The 19,973-nt window shown below is 46.1% G+C and overlaps 1 protein-coding gene across 1 annotated transcript in view; it reads right to left on the bottom strand.

Moving 5' to 3' along the window:
• The window catches only part of LOC139274633 (uncharacterized protein MCAP_0864-like), a 37,808-nt gene extending 24,856 nt beyond the window's left edge, over window positions 1-12,952 (bottom strand). Inside the window, exon 1 of the mRNA XM_070891310.1 lies at window positions 12,868-12,952. The gene's annotated coding sequence lies outside the window, so the exon portion shown is untranslated. The remainder of the gene's footprint in view (window positions 1-12,867) is intronic.
• Between the last annotated feature and the right edge of the window lie 7,021 nt (window positions 12,953-19,973).

Here is a 19,973-nt window from a genome sequence, read left to right as displayed (position 1 = left end):
TACGCAGCTTTGCATTGATTGGGCTCAGTTTGGGTCTTTTTGTCTGAGTGTCCCACAGCTTTTCGAAAGCCCTCTGGCTCATTATTGACTGACTCGCACCCGTGTCCAATTCCATGGATACTGGAACCCCATTTAATTTAACGTCCAGCATTATCGGAGGACTTTTGGTAAAAGAATGTACCCCATACACTTCTTCGTCCTGTACCTCGGGTTGAGTTGCCTGTGTCGCTTGATCCACGCTGGATCGATCATCCTCAGCCACGTGGTGTGTCGCAGCACACTTGCTCGGTTGTGGACACATTCGCTGAATGTGCCCCATTGTTGCACAGCCTTTGCACATGTATTGCTTGAATCGGCATTGATGGGCCTGATGTTAGCCCCCGCAACTCCAACAAGGTGAGATTTGGTTCACCCCTGATGGCGGACTTTGAGGAGTTACAGGTCGTATGAACGCGGACGAGTAGGCCCTGCCATGTGCAGCTCTGCCTGCCGACGATATTATTTTATGCACAGTACTTGCCGGTGAGTTTCGATGCTGGGAAGATATCTGTTTCGAGTTTTCGTCCGTGGACATGCATGCCTGGCCGATCGTGATGGCCCTGCTCAGGTCTAGAGATTCAGCAGCCAGCAGCTTTTGAAGGATAACCTCGTGGCCAATGCCAAGCACGAAAAAGTCCCGCAGCATTTCCTCCAATGCAGCTCCGAACTTGCACAGCCCAGCGAGACGTCTCAGGTCGGCAACAAATTCGTCCTGGCCCTCGGAGCGATGGTGCATATAGAAACGATACCTCGCCATGATGATGCTTTCCTTCAGTTTAAAGTGGCTCCAAACCAGCATACACAATTCGTCGTAAGTGTTATCCCTTGGTCGAGTCGGTGAAAATAGATTCTTGATAAGGCCATAAATTTTTGACCCACAAACGATGAGGAGAACCGCCCTGCGCTGAATTGCGTTATTGGTTCCTTCTAATCCGTTGGCTACGAAGTACTGGTCGAGGCGATCAGTGAAATCCTCCCAGTCTTCCCCTTCCACAAATCTCTCCAAAATTCCAACAGACATGGTTGTGTGAAAGTTCGTATTTTTAACTTGTCGCCAATTATTAAGTATCGAATAACTCCACGAGGCTAAGTACGGTGAGCTTGTTCAGGCATGATCTTACTCCAGTTTATTTATTCTCAAAGTGAGGATTCAACATGGCTGCCAACATTATATACATGGCTTGCACGTGTCTGCCAGTGACCTTTAGGACTCCGACAGTCGTGCCGTCCGGTGGCAGGTAAAACCCAGTTAAGTTACATAACATAGACCAAAGACATAGGGGCTGTGGAGGGAGCAGTGTGCAGTGGCCCGGCCTGGAAATCGGCGTGGTCCCAGCCTGCAAGACCATCAGCAGGCCGGGGCCATTGGAGGGAGCAGTGTGCGGCGGCATACCACTTAAGGGAGCAGCGCGTGCTGCTGCAGGAGGGCGACGGCTGCGAAGACAGGTCGTTGATTGCTGTGCGGGCAGGCACAGCAGGAGGGGCGAAGGAGCAGCAAGAGTTTGTAGATGGAGGTGACTGGGGCCCAGGAGAAGCATGAGTTTGGGGCCCAGAAGAGGTGTGGGCCCAGGGGCACCACGGGCCAGCCCACACTGCGATATGTGTGCGCAGTAGGCCTGTGCAGCAGAGCTCGTCTCCAGTCATCTTGGTTAATCTTTGCCACTGGACGAAGACCTAGCTCTGTCAAGCCCGTGTGGTGGCTGGTGTGCAACTGCCACCACACGTTAAAAAAATCCACGCACAGGCATCTTTCCACCCTTCAAGATGTAGTTCAGGATCTGGAATATTACACCTGTGAACTCATCCCTTTTTGGCGTGGAAGCAAATCATCCTCGCTTCGAGGGACTGCCTATGATATGATGAGAGGTTGTGGAGATCAGAATTTGGAGATGAACCCAGTTTCACTGGTATTACGCCTTCGTTCTTCAATTTCATCATTTTCCAGGAAGAGAGCAGCCGCTAAGGTTCTAGCTCTTTTGGCAATCAATGTGACAAGAGCTTTTGTTCAGGTGTGATAATCATCTCATCGGTTGCTAATGCTCAAGCTTTGTGATGCTCATAATTTGCACATGCTTTAGCAATGCACAAAGCCTTTGTCAACAAACTATTGCAGAAACCATTATCTTTGTGAATAATGCAACACTAATACTGTGAAAGTAATTGTGAATATGAATGGGCTGAAAGTTTCCCAGATTCTCAGAGTGAAACTCTACACAGATTGGTGTATCAGTGAATTACGATGAGTCACAGACCTGAAACGTTAACTCTGTTTCTCTCCACAGCTGCTGTTTGACCTGCTGAGATTTCCAGCATTTTCTGTTTTTATTTTGTTGTATCATAGCCTTGGTTAAAGATTTGTTGTGTTGCATTGTAATGTGTATATTGTAATAAAGCAAATGACATAAATACTCTTTCAGTTATTCAGAACAACTGTTGATGATTTTTACAGCACTGTAATTATAATCCTGTATGCATTGCATTGTTAGCTTCCTGGCAAACTTGATGCAATAGTTAAAATGGATAAAAGAAAAGATAAAATGATAAAATGACAAAATCATTATTCATTTCTTCCTAAATCAGAAGAGTTTTCCTCTGCATTTGATAAGATGCAATATGAGGGAATTGTAATGAATATGAATGTATGTGGTATTAGAAACATAGAAGCATAGAAAATAGATGCAGGAGTAGGCCATTCAGCCCTTCGGGCCTGCACCACCATTCAACATGATCATGGCTGATCATGCAACTTCAGTACCCCATTTCTGCTTTCTCTCCATAACCCCTTGATCCCTTTAGCCGTAAGGGCCACATCGAATTCCTTTTTGAATATATCCAACGAACTGGCCTCAACAACTTTCTGTGGTACAGAATTCCATAGGTTCACAATTCTCTGGGTGAAAAAGTTTCTCCTCATCTCGGTCCTATATGGTTTACTCCTTATCCTTAGACTGTGATCCCTGGTTCTGGACTTACCCAACATCGGGAACATTCTTCCTGCATCTAACCTGTCCAATCCCGTCAGAATTTTATATGCTTCTATGAGATCCCCTCTCATTCTTCAAAATTCCAGTCAATATAAGCCGAGTCAATCCAATCTTTCTTCATATGTCAGTCCTGCCATCCCGGGAATCAGTCTGGTGAACCTTCGGTGCACTTCCTCAATAGCAAGAATGTCCTTCCTCAGAGTAGGGGAACAAAACTGCACACAATACTCAAGGTGTGGTCTCACCAAGGCCCTGTACAACTGCAGTAAGACCTCCCTGCTCCTACACTCAAATCCTCTCGCTATGAAGGCCAACATGCCATTTCCTTTTTTAACAGCCTGCTGTACCTGCATACCTACTTTCAATGACTGATGTACCATGACACCCAGGTCTTGTTGCACCTCCCCTTTTACTAATCTGTCACCATTCAGATAATAATCTGCCTTCCTGTTTTTGCCACCAAAGTGGATAACCTCACACTTATCCACATTATACTGCATCTGCCATGCATTTGCCCACTCACCTAACCTGTTCAAGTCACCCTGCAGCCTCTTAGCATCCTCCTCACAGCTCACACTGCCACCCAGCTTAGTGTCATAAGAACATAAGAACATAAGAATTAGGAACAGGAGTAGGCCATCTAGCCCCTCGAGCCTGCTCCACCATTCAATAAGACCATGGCTGATCTGGCCGTGGACTCAGCTCCACTTACCCGCCCGCTCCCCGTAAACCCTTAATTCCCTTATTGGTTAAAAATCTATCTATCTGTGACTTGAATACATTCAATGAGCTAGCCTCAACTGCTTCCTTGGGCAGAGAATTCCACAGATTCACCACATTCTGGGAGAAGAAATTCCTTCTCAACTCGGTTTTAAATTAGCTCCCCCGTATTTTGAGGCTGTGCCCCCTAGTTCTAGTCTCCCCGACCAGTGGAAACAACCTCTCTGCCTCTATCTTGTCTATCCCTTTCATTATTTTAAATGTTTCTATAAGATCACCCCTCATCTTTCTGAACTCCAACGAGTAAAGACCCAGTCTACTCAATCTATTTTCATAACGTAACCCCTTCATCTCCGGAATCAGCCTAGTGAATCGTCTCTGTACCCCCTCCAAAGCCAGTATATCCTTCGTTAAGTAAGGTGACCAAAACTGCATGCAGTACTCCAGGTGCGGCCTTACCAATACCCTATACAGTTGCAGCAGGACCTCCCTGCTTTTGTACTCCATCCCTCTCACAATGAAGGCCAACATTCCATTCGCCTTCCTGATTACCTGCTGTACCTGCAAACTAACTTTTTGGGATTCATGCACAAGGACCCCCAGGTCCCTCTGCACCGCAGCATGTTGTAATTTCTCCCCATTCAAATAATATTCCCTTTTACTGTTTTTTTCCCCAAGGTGGATGACCTCACACTTTCCGACATTGTATTCCATCTGCCAAACCTTAGCCCATTCGCATAACCTATCCAAATCTCTTTGCAGCCTCTCTGTGTCCTCTACACAACCCGCTTTCCCACTAATCTTTGTGTCATCTGCAAATTTTGTTACACTACACTCTGTCCCCTCTTCCAGGTCATCTATGTATATTGTAAACAGTTGTGGTCCCAGCACCGATCCCTGTGGCACACCACTAACCACCGATTTCCAACCTGAAAAGGACCCATTTATCCCGACTCTCTGCTTTCTGTTCGGCAGACAATTCTCTATCCATGCTAATACATTTCCTCTGACACCGTTTACCTCTATCTTTTGCAGTAACCTTTTGTGTGGCACCTTATCGAATGCCTTTTGGAAATCTAAATACACCACATCCATCGGTACATCTCTATCCACCATGCTTTTTATATCCTCAAAGAATTCCAGTAAATTAGTTAAACATGATTTCCCCTTCATGAATCCATGCTGCGTCTGCTTGATTGCACTATTCCTATCTAGATGCCCCGCTATTTCTTCCTTAATGATAGTTTCAAGCATTTTCCCCACTACAGATGTTAAACTAACCGGCCTATAGTTACCTGCCTTTTGTCTTCCCCCTTTTTTAAACAGAGGCGTTACATTAGCTGCTTTCCAATCTGCTGGTACCTCCCCAGAGTCCAGAGAATTTTGGTAGATTATAACGACTGCATCTGCTATAACTTCCGCCATCTCTTTTAATACCCTGGGATGCATTTCATCAGGATTAGTGGACTTGTCTACCTTGAGTCCCATTAGTCTGTCCAGCACTACCCCACTAGTGATAGTGATTGTCTCAAGATCCTCCCTTCCCACATTCCTGTGACCAGCAATTTTTGGCATGGTTTTTGTGTCTTCCACTGTGAAGACCGAAGGAAAATAATTGTTTAAGGTCTCAGCCATTTCCACATTTCCCATTATTAAATCCCCCTTCTCATCTTCTGAGGGACCAACATTTACTTTAGTCACTCTTTTCCGTTTTATATATCTGTAAAAGCTTTTACTATCTGCTTTTATGTTTTGCGCAAGCTTACCTTCGTAATCTATCTTTCCTTTCTTTATTGCTTTCTTAGTCATTCTTTGCTGTTGTTTAAAATTTTCCCAATCTTCCAGTTTCCTACTAAACTTGGCCACCTTATACGCATTGGTCTTTGATTTGATATTCTCCTTTATTTCCTTGGTTATGCACGGCTGGTTATCCCTTCTCTTACCACCCTTCTTTTTCACTGGAATATATTTTTGTTGCGCACTATGAAAGAGCTTCTTAAAAGTTCTCCACTGTTCCTCAATTGTGCCACCGTTTAGTCTGTGTTTCCAGTCTACTTTAGCCAACTCTGCCTCATCCCACTGTAATCCCCTTTGTTTAAGCATAGTACGCTCATTTCTGACACAACTTCCTCACCCTCAATCTGTATTACAAATTCAACCATACTGTGATCACTCATTCCGAGAGGATCTTTTACCAGGAGATCGTTTATTTTTCCTGTCTCATTACACAGGACCAGATCTAAGATGGCTTGCTCCCTTGTAGGTTCTGTAACATACTGTTCAAAGAAACAATCCCATATGCATTCTATGAATTCCTCCTCCAGGCTACCCCATGCAATTTGAGTTGACCAATCGATATGTAGGTTAAAAACCCCCATGACTACTGCCGTTCCTTTTTCACATGCCTCCATTATTCCCTTGATTGTTGCCCGCCCCACCGTGAAGTTATTATTTGGGGGCCTATAAACTACACCACCAGTGACTTTTTCCCCTTACTATCTCTAATCTCCACCCACAATGATTCAACATTTTGTTCATTAGAGCCAATATCGTCTCTCACAACTGCCCTGATATCATCCTTTATTAACAGAGCTACCCCACCTCCTTTCCCTTCTTGTCTATCTTTCTGAATCGTCAGATACCCCTGTATGTTTAATTCCCAGTCTTGGCCACCCTGCAACCATGTTTCTGTAATGGCCACCAAATCATACCCATTTGTAATGATTTGTGCCGTCAACTCATTTACTTTATTTCGAATGCTGCGTGCATTTAGGTAGAGTGTTTTAATCCTAGTTTTTAAACCATGATTTCTAGTTTTGACCCCTCCTGCAGCCCCTTTATTTTCAGTGGCCCTTTTTGTTTTTTGCCTTGGGTTTCTCTGCCCTCCACTTTTACTCATCTCCTTTCTGTCTTTTGCTTTTGTCTCCTTTTTGTTTCCCTCTGTCTCCCTGCATTGGTTCCCATCCCCCTGCCATATTAGTTTAACTCCTCCACAACAGCACTAGCAAACACTCTCCCTAGGACATTGGTTCCGGACTGCCCAGGTGCAAACTTGGAGATATTACATTCAATTCCTTTGTCTAAATCATTATTGTATATTGTACATAGCCGGGGTCCCAGCACTGAAACTTGCGGTACCCCACTAGTCACTGCCTGCCATTCTGAAAAGGAGCCATTTATTCCCATTCTTTGCTTCCTGTCTGCCAACCAGTTCTCTATCCACGTCAATACATTACCTCCAATCCCATGTGCCTTAATGTTGCATACTAATCTCTCTGTGTGGGACCTTGTCAAAAGCCTTTTGAAAGTCCAAATACACCACATCCACTGCTGCTCCCTTATCCACTTTACTAGTTACATCCTCAAAAAATTCTGGCAGATTTGTCACGCAGCCATAAATCCATGCTGACTGGGACTGATCCTGTCACTGCTTTTCAAATGTGCTGCTATTATATCTTTAATAATTGACTCCACTACCAATGTCAGGATAACCGGTATATAATACCTGTTTTCGCTTTCCCTTTTTTTAAAATGGGGTTACATTAGCTACCCTTCAATCCATTGAACCTGATCCAGAGTCCATGGAATGTTGGAAAATGACCATTAATGCATCTACTATTTCTAGGGCCTCTTCCTTAAGTACTCTGGGATGCAGACTATCAGGCCCTGGGGATTTTGTGGCCTTCAATTCCATCAATTTCCCTAACACCATTTCCTGACTAATAAGGATTTCCCTCAGTTCCTCCTTCTCGCTAGACCCTCAGTCCCCTAATATTTTTGGGAGGTTATTTGTGTCTTCCTTAGTCAAGACAGAACCAAAGTATTTGTTCAATTGGTCTGCCATTTCCTTGTTCCCTATTATGAATTCACTTGATTCTGACTGCAAGGGACCTACATTAGTCTTCACTAATCTTTTTCTCTTCACATATCTAGAGAAGCTTTTGCAGTCAGTTTTTTGTTCCCTGCAAGCTTACTCTCGTACTCTATTTCCCCCTCCGAATTAAACCCTTAGTCCTCCTCTGCTGGATTCTAAATTTCTCCCAGTCCTCAGGTTTGTTGCTTTTTCTGAGGAGGTACCATCGGATTGGAAAGCAGCTAATGTAACGCCTCTGTTTAAAAAAGGGGGAAGACAAAAGGCAGGTAACTATAGGCCGGTTGGTTTAACATCTGTAGTGGGGAAAATGCTTGAAGCTATCATTAAGGAAGAAATAGCGGGACATCTAGATAGGAATAGTGCAATCAAGCAGACGCAACATGGATTCATGAAGGGGAAATCATGTTTAACTAATTTACTGGAATTCTTTGAGGATATAACGAGCATGGTGGATAGAGGTATACCGATGGATGTGGTGTATTTGGATTTCCAAAAGGCATTCGATAAAGTGCTACACAAAAGGTTACTGCAGAAGATAAAAGTATGTGGAGTCAGAGGAAATGGATGAGCATGGATAGAGAATTGGCTAACTAACAGAAAGCAGAGAGTCGGGATAAATGGGTCCTTTTCAGGTTGGCAATCGGTGGTTAGTAGTGTGCCAAAGGGATCGGTGCTGGGACCACAACTGTTTACAATATACATAGATGACCTGGAAGAGGGGACAGAGTGTATTGTAACAAAATTTGCAGATGACACAAAGATTAGTGGGAAAGCGGGTTGTGTAGAAGACACAGAGAGGCTGCAAAGAGATTTAGATAAGTTAAGCGAATGGGCTAAGGTTTGGCAGATGGAATACAATGTCAGAAAATGTGAGGTCATCCACCTTGGGAAAAAAAACAGTAAAAGGGAATATTATTTGAATGGGGAGAAATTACAACGTGCTGAGGTGCAGAGGGACCTGGGGGTCCTTGTGCATGAATCTCAAAAAATTAGTTTGCAGGTGCAGCAGCTAATCAGGAAGGCGAATGGAATGTTGGCCTTCATTGCGAGAGGGATGGAGTACAAAAGCAGGGAGATCCTGCTGCAACTGTACAGGGTATTGGTGAGGCCGCACCTGGAGTACTGCGTGTAGTTTTGGTCACCTTACTTAAGGAAGGATATACTAGCTTTGGAGGGGGTACAGAGACAATTCACTAGGCTGATTCCGGAGATGAGGGGGTTACCTTATGATGATAGATTGAGTAGACTGGGTCTTTACTCGTTGGAGTTCAGAAGGATGAGGGGTGATCTTATAGAAACATTTAAAATAATGAAAGGGATAGACAAAATAGAGGCAGAGAGGTTGTTTCCACTGGTCGGGGAGACTAGAACTAGGGGGCACAGCCTCAAAATATGGGGGAATCAATTTAAAACCGAGCTGAGAAGGAATTTCTTCTCCCAGAGGGTTGTGAATCTGTGGAATTCTCTGCCCAAGGAAGCAGTTGAGGCTAGCTCATTGAATGTATTCAAATCACAGATAGATAGATTTTTAACCAATAAGGGAATTAAGGGTTATGGGGAGCAGGCGGGTAAGTGGAGCTGAGTCCACGGCCAGATCAGCCATGATATTGTTGAATGGCAGAGCAGGTTCGAGGGACTAGATGGCCTACTCCTGTTCCTAATTCTTATGTTCTTATGTTCTTATGTTCTGGACAATTTATATGCCTCTTCCTTGGGTTTAACACTATCCATAATTTCCCTTGTTAGCCACGGTTGAGCCACCTTCCCCGTTTTAATTTTACTCCAGACAGGGATGTACAATTGTTGTAGTTCATCCATGTGATCTTTAAATGTCTGCCATTGCTTATCCACCGTCAACCCTTTAAGTATCATTCGCCAGTCTATCCTCGCCAATTCACGTCTCATACCATCGAAGTTAGCTTTTTTTAAGTTCAGGACCCGAGTTTCTGAATTAACTGTGTCACTCTCCATCTTAATGAAGAATTCTACCATATTATGGTCACTCTTCCCAAGGGGCCTCGCACGACAAGATTGCTAATTAATCCCCTCTTGTTACACAAGACGCAGTCTAGAATGGCCTGCTCTCTGGTTGGTTCCTCGACATATTGCTCTGGAAAACCATCCCTTATATACTCCAGGAAATCCTCCTCCACAGTATTGCTACCAGTTTGGTTAGCCCAATCTATATGTAGATTAAAGTCACCCATGATAACTGCTGTACCTTTATTGCACGCATCCCTAATTTCCTGTTTAATGCCATCCCCAACCTCACTACTACTGTTGGTGGTCTGTACACAACTCCCACTAACATTTTCCGCAGCTCTATCCATATAGATTCCACATCATCCAAGCTAATTCCTTCCTTACTATTGCGTTAATCTCCTCTTTAACCACTAATGCTACCCCGCCTCCTTTTCCTTTCTGTCCATCCTTCTTGAATATTGAATACCCCTGGATGTTGAATTCCCAGCCTTGGTCACCATGGAGCCATGTCTCCCTAATCCCTAATTCCGTTAACAGCTATCTGCGCAGTTAATTCATCCACCTTATTACGAATGCTCCTCGCATTGAGGCACAGAGCCTTCAGGCTTGTTTTGTTAGCACTCTTTGTCGTTTTAGAATTATGTTGAAACGTGGCACTTTTTGATTTTTGCCCTTGATTTCTCTGCCCTCCACTCTTACATTTCTCCTTGCTACCTTTTGCGTCTGCCCCCTTTTTACTTCCCTCTGCCTCCCTGCATAGATTCCCATCCTCCTGCCGTATTAGTTTAAACCCTCACCAACAGCACTAGCAAACACTCCACCTAGGACATCGGTTCCGGTCCTGTCCAGGTGCAGACCGTCCGGTTTGTACTGGTCCCATCGCCCCCAGAACCGGTTCCAATATCCCAGGAATTTGAATCCCTCCCCCTTGCACCGTTCCTCAAGCCACGTATTCATCTGAACTATCCTGCTTTTCCTACTCTGACTAGCACATGGCACTGGTAGCAATCCTGAGATTATTACCTTTGAGGTTCTACTTTTTAATTTAACTCCTAGCTCCCTAAGTTCAGCTTGTAGGACCACATCCCGTTTTTTTACCTATATGGTTGGGTTTTTGGGCACTAAAATCACCTTTTTTCCCCAGTGCCCCCTATAAAAGGGAAGGGGACACTAAAAGCACCGGCAATTAAAACAAATTAAACTTTAAAATGTAAAATCAAATTAAAATTTGGTTGCCGGGCGTGATGATGCACTCCAGTCCCTCCGGTGCCCACCTCTCGCGGAAGGCCGCGAGCGTACCGGTGGACACCGCGTGCTCCATCTCCAAGGACACCCTGGACCGGATGTAAGAGCGGAAGAGAGGCAGTCAGTCAGGTTGAACGACCCCCTCGACCGCCCGCTGCCTGGACCGGCTGATGGCACCCTTGGCCGTGCCCAGGAGCAGTCCTACGAGGAGGCCCTCGGCCTATATGGTTGGTACCTTTGTGTACAACGACAGCTGGTAGATGGGTAGAGCTGCGAAACACCAAAGGGCAGAAAACATTAGTGGGAGTTGTGTACAGAACACCACAGAGTATTGAAGGGAATGTAGCCACTTTAGTAGAAATATGTGGCTGGGGACAGAAAGCAAAGAGTCGGGATAAATTAATATTTCTCAGTTTGGCAGGATGTGGGTAGCATTCTACTCGAGGGATCCTTCTTGAGACTTTGTGATACGCAGTCATCTAGGTGATACAGACCAATGCATAGTTTATGTTGGGCTCTTTCACATGGGCATTGCCCAATCTAAACTATTTCTATTGTCTCCATGGGTCCGAACTATGCCTGTCTTTTTGTGGCATATGTGGAATATTCTTTGTTCCAGTCCTACTCGGGTCCCCTCCCTCACCTCTTTTTCCAGTATATTGACGACTGTATTGGTGCCGTTTCCTGCTCTCACCCTGAACTTGAAAAATGTACTTCATTTTGCATCCAATTTCCACCCTTCCCTCACCTTCACATGGTCCATCTGACTCTTCCCTTCCCTTCCTCGACTTCTCAATCTCCATCTATGGGAATAGGCTTTCGATCAGTATCGACTATAAACCCACTGACTCCCACAGCTACCTAGACTACACTTCCTTCCACCCCACACCCTGTAAGGACTCCATTCCATGCTCCCAGTTTCTCTGTCTCCATTGCATCTGCTCTGACGACGCCATCTTTCACACTGGTGCCTCTGACATGTCTTCCTTTTTCTTCAACAGAGGATTCCCCTCCGCCTTGGTTAACATCCGGCGACCATCAACAGGCCGGGGCCATTAGAGGGAGCAACGTGCGGCGGCATGCCACTGAGGGAGCAGTGCGTGCTGCTGCAGGAGGGCGACAGCTGTGAAGAGGGCGACTGGATTTGATGTCACCCAAATCCAGGTCGCTGATTGGAGTGTGGGCAGATACAGCTGGAGCGGCAAGGTCAGGGTGAAGGAGCGGCGAGAGGTCGTAGAGAAATGCGATTGGGGCCCAGGAGAGGTGAGGGCCCAGGAGAAGCACGGGCCAGCCCACATTGCGCTACATGTGCGCACTAAGTCCGTGCAGCAGAGCTGGTCTCCAGTCGTCTTGGTTAATCCTTGCCACTGGACCAAGACCTAGCTCTGTCAAGCCTGTGTAATGGCTGGTGTGCAAAGGCCACGGCACGCTAAAAAATCCATGCACAGGCATCTTCCACCCTTCAAGATGTAGTTCGGGACCTGGAATATTAGGTCCTACTTTGAAATACTTGTGATCTCGTCCCTTTTTGGCGTGGAAGCAAGTCATCCTCGTTTCGAGGGACCGCCTATGATGATGATGATGATGAAGACAAATGCACAAGAAGAATGAGAGGGAAGTATGTTGATGAAAATGAATTAATTTGCATAGCAAACTGTAAGGTAAATGCAGGAGGACATAAACAGGTCAGCAGAGAGTTAAGATAGCGGTAGATGCAGTTTAATGCAGAGAAATATGAAATAGTACATTTAGGGGGAAAAACTGAAAGGAAGTACAGGCGCAGCGTCGAAAATATGGAGTTCCGGAATACAGAATGTTGTGGAATCCAGAATGTTCCAGAATCCGGAATGTTCCAGAATCCAGATTCCAGGACGATCCATGGCAGGGTCATCCAGAATCCGCATAATGTTCTGGAATCCGGACACCCTGCCAAACCGTTACTGCCACCAGCCAGGCCCAGGGAAAAGTCAAAAAATGAAATCCAACTAACAAAAATTGCAAGAATAAAAACTTCAATCCTACCTGTTCCAGGCCGGGTCTTCACAGTCACCACACCGCTGCTCCTGGGTCCGCACGCAAGTCCCTTCAGCCAGAACCAACCAAGCTCTGTGCACAAGTCCCCGGCCAGAACCAACCAAACTCCGTGCACAAGTCCCTTCAGCCAGAACCAACCAAACTCCGTGCACAAGTCCCCGGCCAGAACCAACCAAACTCCGTGCACAAGTCCCTTCAGCCAGAACCAACCAAACTCCGTGCACAAGTCCCCGGCCAGAACCAACCAAACTCCGTGCACAAGTCCCCGGCCAGAACCAACCAAACTCCGTGCACAAGTCCCTTCAGCCAGAACCAACCAAACTCCATGCACAAGTCCCTTCAGCCAGAACCAACCAAACTCCGTGCACAAGTCCCCGGCCAGAACCAACCAAACTCCGTGCACAAGTCCCCGGCCAGAACCAACCAAACTCCGTGCACAAGTCCCTTCAGCCAGAACCAACCAAACTCCGTGCACAAGTCCCCGGCCAGAACCAACCAAACTCCGTGCACAAGTCCCCGGCCAGAACCAACCAAACTCCGTGCACAAGTCCCCGGCCAGAACCAACCAAACTCCGTGCACAAGTCCCTTCAGCCAGAACCAACCAAACTCCATGCACAAGTCCCTTCAGCCAGAACCAACCAAACTCCGTGCACAAGTCCCCGGCCAGAACCAACCAAACTCCGTGCACAAGTCCCCGGCCAGAACCAACCAAACTCCGTGCACAAGTCCCTTCAGCCAGAACCAACCAAACTCCGTGCACAAGTCCCCGGCCAGAACCAACCAAACTCCGTGCACAAGTCCCCGGCCAGAACCAACCAAACTCCGTGCACAAGTCCCCGGCCAGAACCAACCAAGCTCCGTGCACAAGTCCCCGGCCAGAACCAACCAAACTCCGTGCACAAGTCCCTTCAGCCAGAACCAACCAAACTCCATGCACAAGTCCCTTCAGCCAGAACCAACCAAACTCCGTGCACAAGTCCCCGGCCAGAACCAACCAAACTCCGTGCACAAGTCCCTTCAGCCAGAACCAACCAAACTCCGTGCACAAGTCCCTTCAGCCAGAACCAACCAAACTCCGTGCACAAGTCCCCGGCCAGAACCAACCAAACTCCGTGCACAGGTCCCCGGCCAGAACCAACCAAGCTCCGTGCACAAGTCCCCGGCCAGAACCAACCAAACTCTGTGCACAAGTCCCCGGCCAGAACCAACCAAGCTCCGTGCTCAAGTCCCCGGCCAGAACCAACCAAACTCCGTGCACATGTCCCCGGCCAGAACCAACTCTGCACAGCACAGAAGCCCCTTCAGCCAGAACCAACCAAACTCCGTGCACAAGTCCCCGGCCAGAACCTACTCTGCACAGCACAGACGTCCCTTCGGCCAGAACCAACCAAGCTGCGCGCGCAAGTTCCTTGTACCGGCTTGTACAGATACGGTGTACAGGGCATCAGACTTCCTTCCAAAACATACAGGTACAAAAACAAGAGAGGGAGGCTTACGATGCGTTGTGAAGAAGCGGGGCCTACAAGGCCTGTGAAGAGAAGAACTACAAAATGACGTCCAAAAACTGGAAATATCGGAACCTGGGCCCAGGCATTTCTGAACTCGGAACCAGCTTCTGGTGTTCCAAAATCCGGAAATATCTGAACCTGAGCGTAGGCGTTTCTGGACTTTGGACATCAGAAATACGTTCGAAAGTCAAGAAAAACACGAAGTCCGGAACGGCCTCTTTCCCGAGGGTTCCGGATTTTAGCTGCTCCACCTGTATACTTCAAACAGGAAAATTCTTCAGTGGAGTAGGAACAGAGGTTTAAGGGTGTAGAAAACAAATCAGATTCTGTATTTTAGGGACATGGAATATAAAATCAAGGAAATAATGGTGAATTTGTACAGGTTATTGTTTACGCTGCAGTTGGAGTGTTGCCTGCAGTTCTGGGTACCCCATTATAGTAATGGTTACAGCAAATATTGGCTAGAATAATACCAGGACGGAAAGGTTCTAGTTATTAAGAAAGACTTGAATGTTTTCCTTTCACCTTGAAAAGGTCAAGGTGAATTTAATTGAATTTTATTTTAATTATGAGAGTTTTTGGGAGGGTAAATGGCAAAAGATTGTTTCCACGAGTTGGCAAATCAGTAGCAAGGGACATAGACTGAGGATTGTCACTAGAAGAATGAAGGGGAACCTGGAGGATTTTTGTTTCTGGAATAGTTTATTAGAACATGGAATGCTTTATCACAAGTGGCTAAAGTGAAAGAGACGATAACATTATTTATTAAGGAATTGGGTAACTATTTAAAAAGGAAGAATATAAAATAGTATGGAAACAGACAGGGAAATGGAACTTGAGTAGATTGCTGCAGTTAATGAATTTGCACTGGCACAACACAGTGGGCTGAATGGCCTCCTTTTATACTATCATTTCTATGATTCCCGTGGTCCTTCCCCCTTAAGCAAAGAAGAGTAGGTAAAGGAGAGAAAGCAGTTCAAGGTTCACGGAGCTGCGCAGCTTGAATGTCATTGAAATGTGCAAATATGGCCAGGACTATGGTGAATAAAATGGGTACTTTGGGATGTGTCTTGCAGTATACATACCATAATCACTGTAGTTGTGAGTTGGGTCTTTGAACAACTATGCCCTTGCCATTCAAGGAGTTCCTTTTGTGTGTCAGCCGTGGTTCAGTTGGTAGCACTCTCGTGTCTGAGTCAGGAGGTTGTGGGTTCAAGTCTCACTCCAGAGACTTGAGGACAAAAATCTAGGCTGACACTCTAGTCCAGTACTGAGGGAGTGCTGCATTGCCAGAGGTGCCGTCTTGTGAATGAAAGGTTAAACTGAGGCCCTGTCTGCTCTCTCAGGTGGATGTAAAATATCCCATTGGCATAAGAATTGGGAAGTTATCCCCGGTGTCCTAGCCAAAATGATCCCTCAATCAACATCACAAAAACAGATTATCTGGTCATTGCCACATTGTTGTTTGTGGCAGTTTGCTGAGCATAAATTGGCTGCTGCATTTCTTACATTACAACAGTGACTACACTTCAAAAAGTACTTTACTGGCTGTAAAGTGCTTTGGGATGTCCAGTGGTCGTGAAAGGCACTATAAATATAAGTCTTTCTTTAGTTGAGGCACTGAGCTTCTGACAGCACTGCAAAAGTTAATGACATGATACTACTCTGTATGCAGTAACAGCAAGACCGAAAAAGTTGTTCAGGGGTAAGTTGAAGTCCTATTGGTAGGCGAAAGTTGGAGAGTGGAGCTAATAATCCTTGGCACTAACCTTGGTTGATTTCCTCAAGATCATCTTCTTGTCCTTCATATCCCAACTGTTCTGAAAACCTTATTTACCAATTCAACTATTTCTTCCCACACCTGGCAAACTTGGCACTTGGTAATGGGGAATCTCCTGTCTTCTGTGTATAACTTTAGTCAGTTTACACACTCACTGCACCAGTGTCTCCAGACCCTGGTCAGTAAATTTCCCTCTGCATTCCATGTGGGCCATCAAATTGCTGGCCACAAACAAATGCTGATCTTGGATGCATTTTTAAACTTAAAATGGCGCTTAAAACTAGATGGCAGACAGTCTTTGTGTCTGCTCTGTTGTGTGAGTGCTATAGTGCATGGCCTAGTGCACCTGGGGAAAAAAGCAAAGCCACATTTTCAGCAGTGTGCCAAGCAGTGTTCACAAACCAATACTTAATTCCTGTGAAGGGCACAATAAGTCAATTCCAAGTTATTGTAATCTACATGTTCAGTTACAAAAATCCCCCCAAAAATAAAATAAAACAGTGTAGGCCCATCCCCTGAGCATGAATTCGATGAGAGCATGATTTACAAAGAAAGGAGTATTCACAAAGTGAGAAACTGACCTATGACAGGGTTTCTGCAGCTGTTGGAAATCACTCTCCAAAAGCACCAATAGCTATTTTAATATTGAAGGCTGCTCTAATTCAGAGATTCAAAATGGAATTAATTTCCTACAGAATACTATATATTCTACCCAAGGACATATCATTTATATACAAAATTTAAGAAGATTCTTCAAGTCTATGGGCTAGATGTTCCACTTCTGTGCATATCGCCCAAAAATGGGCATTATTTCCGGCGTGGACGCTAAAAATGGGTTTTCAGATCGCTGGCTTCTCGCCCATTCTCAAAGCACCTAGTCAACATTTTTTAAATTGGGCGTTACCAAGAGCGATATGAAATGAACGGTAGCGTTAAATCTCGCTGACCTTCTGCTGTAAAGTGTTGCCATCCTTAGCAATGGCATGGCAACGCTCGATTCCCGCGATTCAGGAGGTCAAGGGTCATTATGCCATGCGCAGAAGAGGAGACAGAGAGAGAGGGAGCTGAGAGGGACTGTTGGCATGTGTGGCTTGGCTTGTGCTTGTTTGGCTATTGTGCGAGGCACGAGGGAGATTCACCAGCAGCAAAAAGTCTACTAAGCACCAAGAACATAGTTGGCACCGAGTTTTTGTTCAACAAATAAGATATAACATAACATGGAAGGGATGGTGGAGGCCCTGGAGTTGGTAGCCAGGAACACTGCTTGCAGAGGGCTCCCAGTGATCTCAGAGTGCGGCACTGCACCCTAGGTTCCGCACCCCCATTACCAACCACACTTCAGAGCCAGGAGCAACACATCTTGCTTCTGGCTCAGAGCACGTTCCCACCTCGGGACTGTCCTCTCCTGTATCCGTCCAAGCAATGGTTCGGCCGTCATCCCTCCCCATCCCCCTCCCCCAATGAAGGATCGCTTGAGGAGCTCCTCGGTCAGGTGGCTTGGAGTCAGGAGGGGAAGGGGTAGAGGTGGAGAGGAGAAGCAGGGGGAAAGAGTTGGTTTGTACAGAAATACTGATGATTTCAGACAACTGTTCGGTTTAAATATTTTTTATTTAACAAAACCTTGTTGCGCATTGGCTCAGATAGCTGCACCGTTACACGCTGGCGATTCCTTAACATCAAAGGGTATAATGACACTTAATTTCAATCAACTTCAACTTTAACTGTCACCAAGGTGATGCCCAGCATTGATGTATGACCTGCACACCCAGCAGTGTGTCAGTCTTGTAAATAACACCAACGTTCTTTCAGGCAAAGCGATCATTGATGAGCTCCTGACGTAAGGCTCTTGCAGCTATCATGCCACAACAGGCTCTTTCATGCGGTCTACAGGGGGATGGGGGCATGGCTTCAGCATCAGCCTGATTGTGTGGGCCAATGTCAGTGTCCGACTCCTCGTCCTCCTCTTCTTCTCTGTGATGGGGTGGACTGTCAGACTCTTCAGGCAATTCTTGTCCCTTCCTGATAGCCAAGTTGTGCAGCATGGAGCACACCACCACAAATTGAGCTACCTGCTCAGGGTGGTATTGGAGCTCGCCTCCTGAGTGGTCCAGACATCTAAAGTGCTGCTTAAGCACTCTAATGGTTTTCTCCACGATATTGCGAGTGGCTCTCATTGTATCGCCTCTCGGCTTCGGTGTGGGTGTCACACATGGGGGTCATCAGTCAGGTGGCGAGGCCATATCCTTTGTCAGCAAGCATCCAGCAATGACCTTGTGGCTGATTGTTAAACAAGTCAGATACAGTGCTCTCTCGCAGGATGTGAGCATCATGGATGCTGCCTGGAAATTGAGCATTCACTGCCAGTATAATTTGCTGGTGGTCGACAACGAGTTGGACATTCAGGGAATGGAATCCCTTGCGATTCCTGAAAACCACTGCTCCTGAAAAGCTGCCCGCATCACGATGTGCGTACAGATTATTGCTCCCTGCACCTTGGGGAAGTTTGCAATTCTGGAGAATCCAAGAGCCCTCTCACTCTGTGCCTCCCTGGTCATAGGGAAGCTGATCAAGTCCCTCCTGCATGCGTACAGGGCTTCAGTGACCTGTCGAATGCAGCAATGTGTGGCATGCTGAGACAGTCCGCAAATGTCGCCAGTTGTGGCCTGAAAAAAACCCGACGCGTAGAACGACAGTGCCTGCGGTGACTTTGACCTCGACAGACAGTGCAGTACTGATGGTGCTGGCAAGCTGTAGATCTCCCCTTATGAGCTGGCATACCTCAGTGATAACCTCTTTGTGGAAGCGCAGTCTCCGAAGGCAGGTGGTGCCGGGCAAGTCGAGGTAAGACTGCTTCTCTCTGTACTTGCAGGAGGTGTAACATCTAGTCCTCCTCATGCATGTTTTACATTGGGCACATAATGCAGTGGAGCGTACCTTCGGCGATCTCGAGTCTGCTGCATGTGTTTGGTCATCAAGAGAGGGTGAGAAAGGACAGGCCCCATTGCAAAAGATCTCTGTTTTCCACCGATTGGTCACAAACAATGAATGTTTCGATGAAGACACCTATTAAATTCCAATCGGTCACAGTATGGTCAAGATGTTTGTGCGGATGTTCACATCAATTCCACCGACCTCCTAAGTACATGCGAACTCCCCCGTTTTTGAAGAACAGCAGCCTTTTAAAGGATGCGACATGTGATCTAGAACATGGTGTCAATAACGCCGTGATTAGTTCCGGTTAGTTCCACTTTTTCTAGGCGGTTTTTTGGGCAAGTGATATTGTGGGCGATATGTATGCGAGGTGATGAAAGTGACGCTCGGCGATCTCATGGCCGCTAGTTTCGGTAAATATGCTCTTTACGAAAAAAAAGTGGGCGGGCGGTATTATTGAATCTCTGCGTTAAATCAGTGTGGAAATTAATGCTGGGCGATATTATGGGCATTGATTTCGCCCATTCTGATGATTCCACCCCAAAAAAGTGGGCGGGCAGTATTATTTTTTCCCGGCGTTAAGCACATGGGGAAAGTAACGCTCGGCAATAAGTTTCCGAAAAATGCCTGTCAGTTTCCATTTTGTGGCTAAATGGGCGATATATGGCCATTATACGTCATTTCAGTGGTAAAATGAGCGCTAAGTGACGTTAAGCATGCAAAAAAAGTGGAAAATCTAGCCCCCAAAATTTGGAGACTTGAAGCTATCCTCAATTCCCCATTCTATGTCCCAACCTTTGGAATGTATCCATTTAAAAAAACTATGAATGTATGAATATAGTTGGCCACAGACTCACCAGTAGTGCATCGTTTC

This window comes from Pristiophorus japonicus, chromosome 10 (genome assembly GCF_044704955.1).
Source record: "Pristiophorus japonicus isolate sPriJap1 chromosome 10, sPriJap1.hap1, whole genome shotgun sequence".
Taxonomy (NCBI): Eukaryota; Metazoa; Chordata; class Chondrichthyes; family Pristiophoridae; genus Pristiophorus; species Pristiophorus japonicus.
This window is presented reverse-complemented; position numbering and strand designations above follow the sequence as displayed.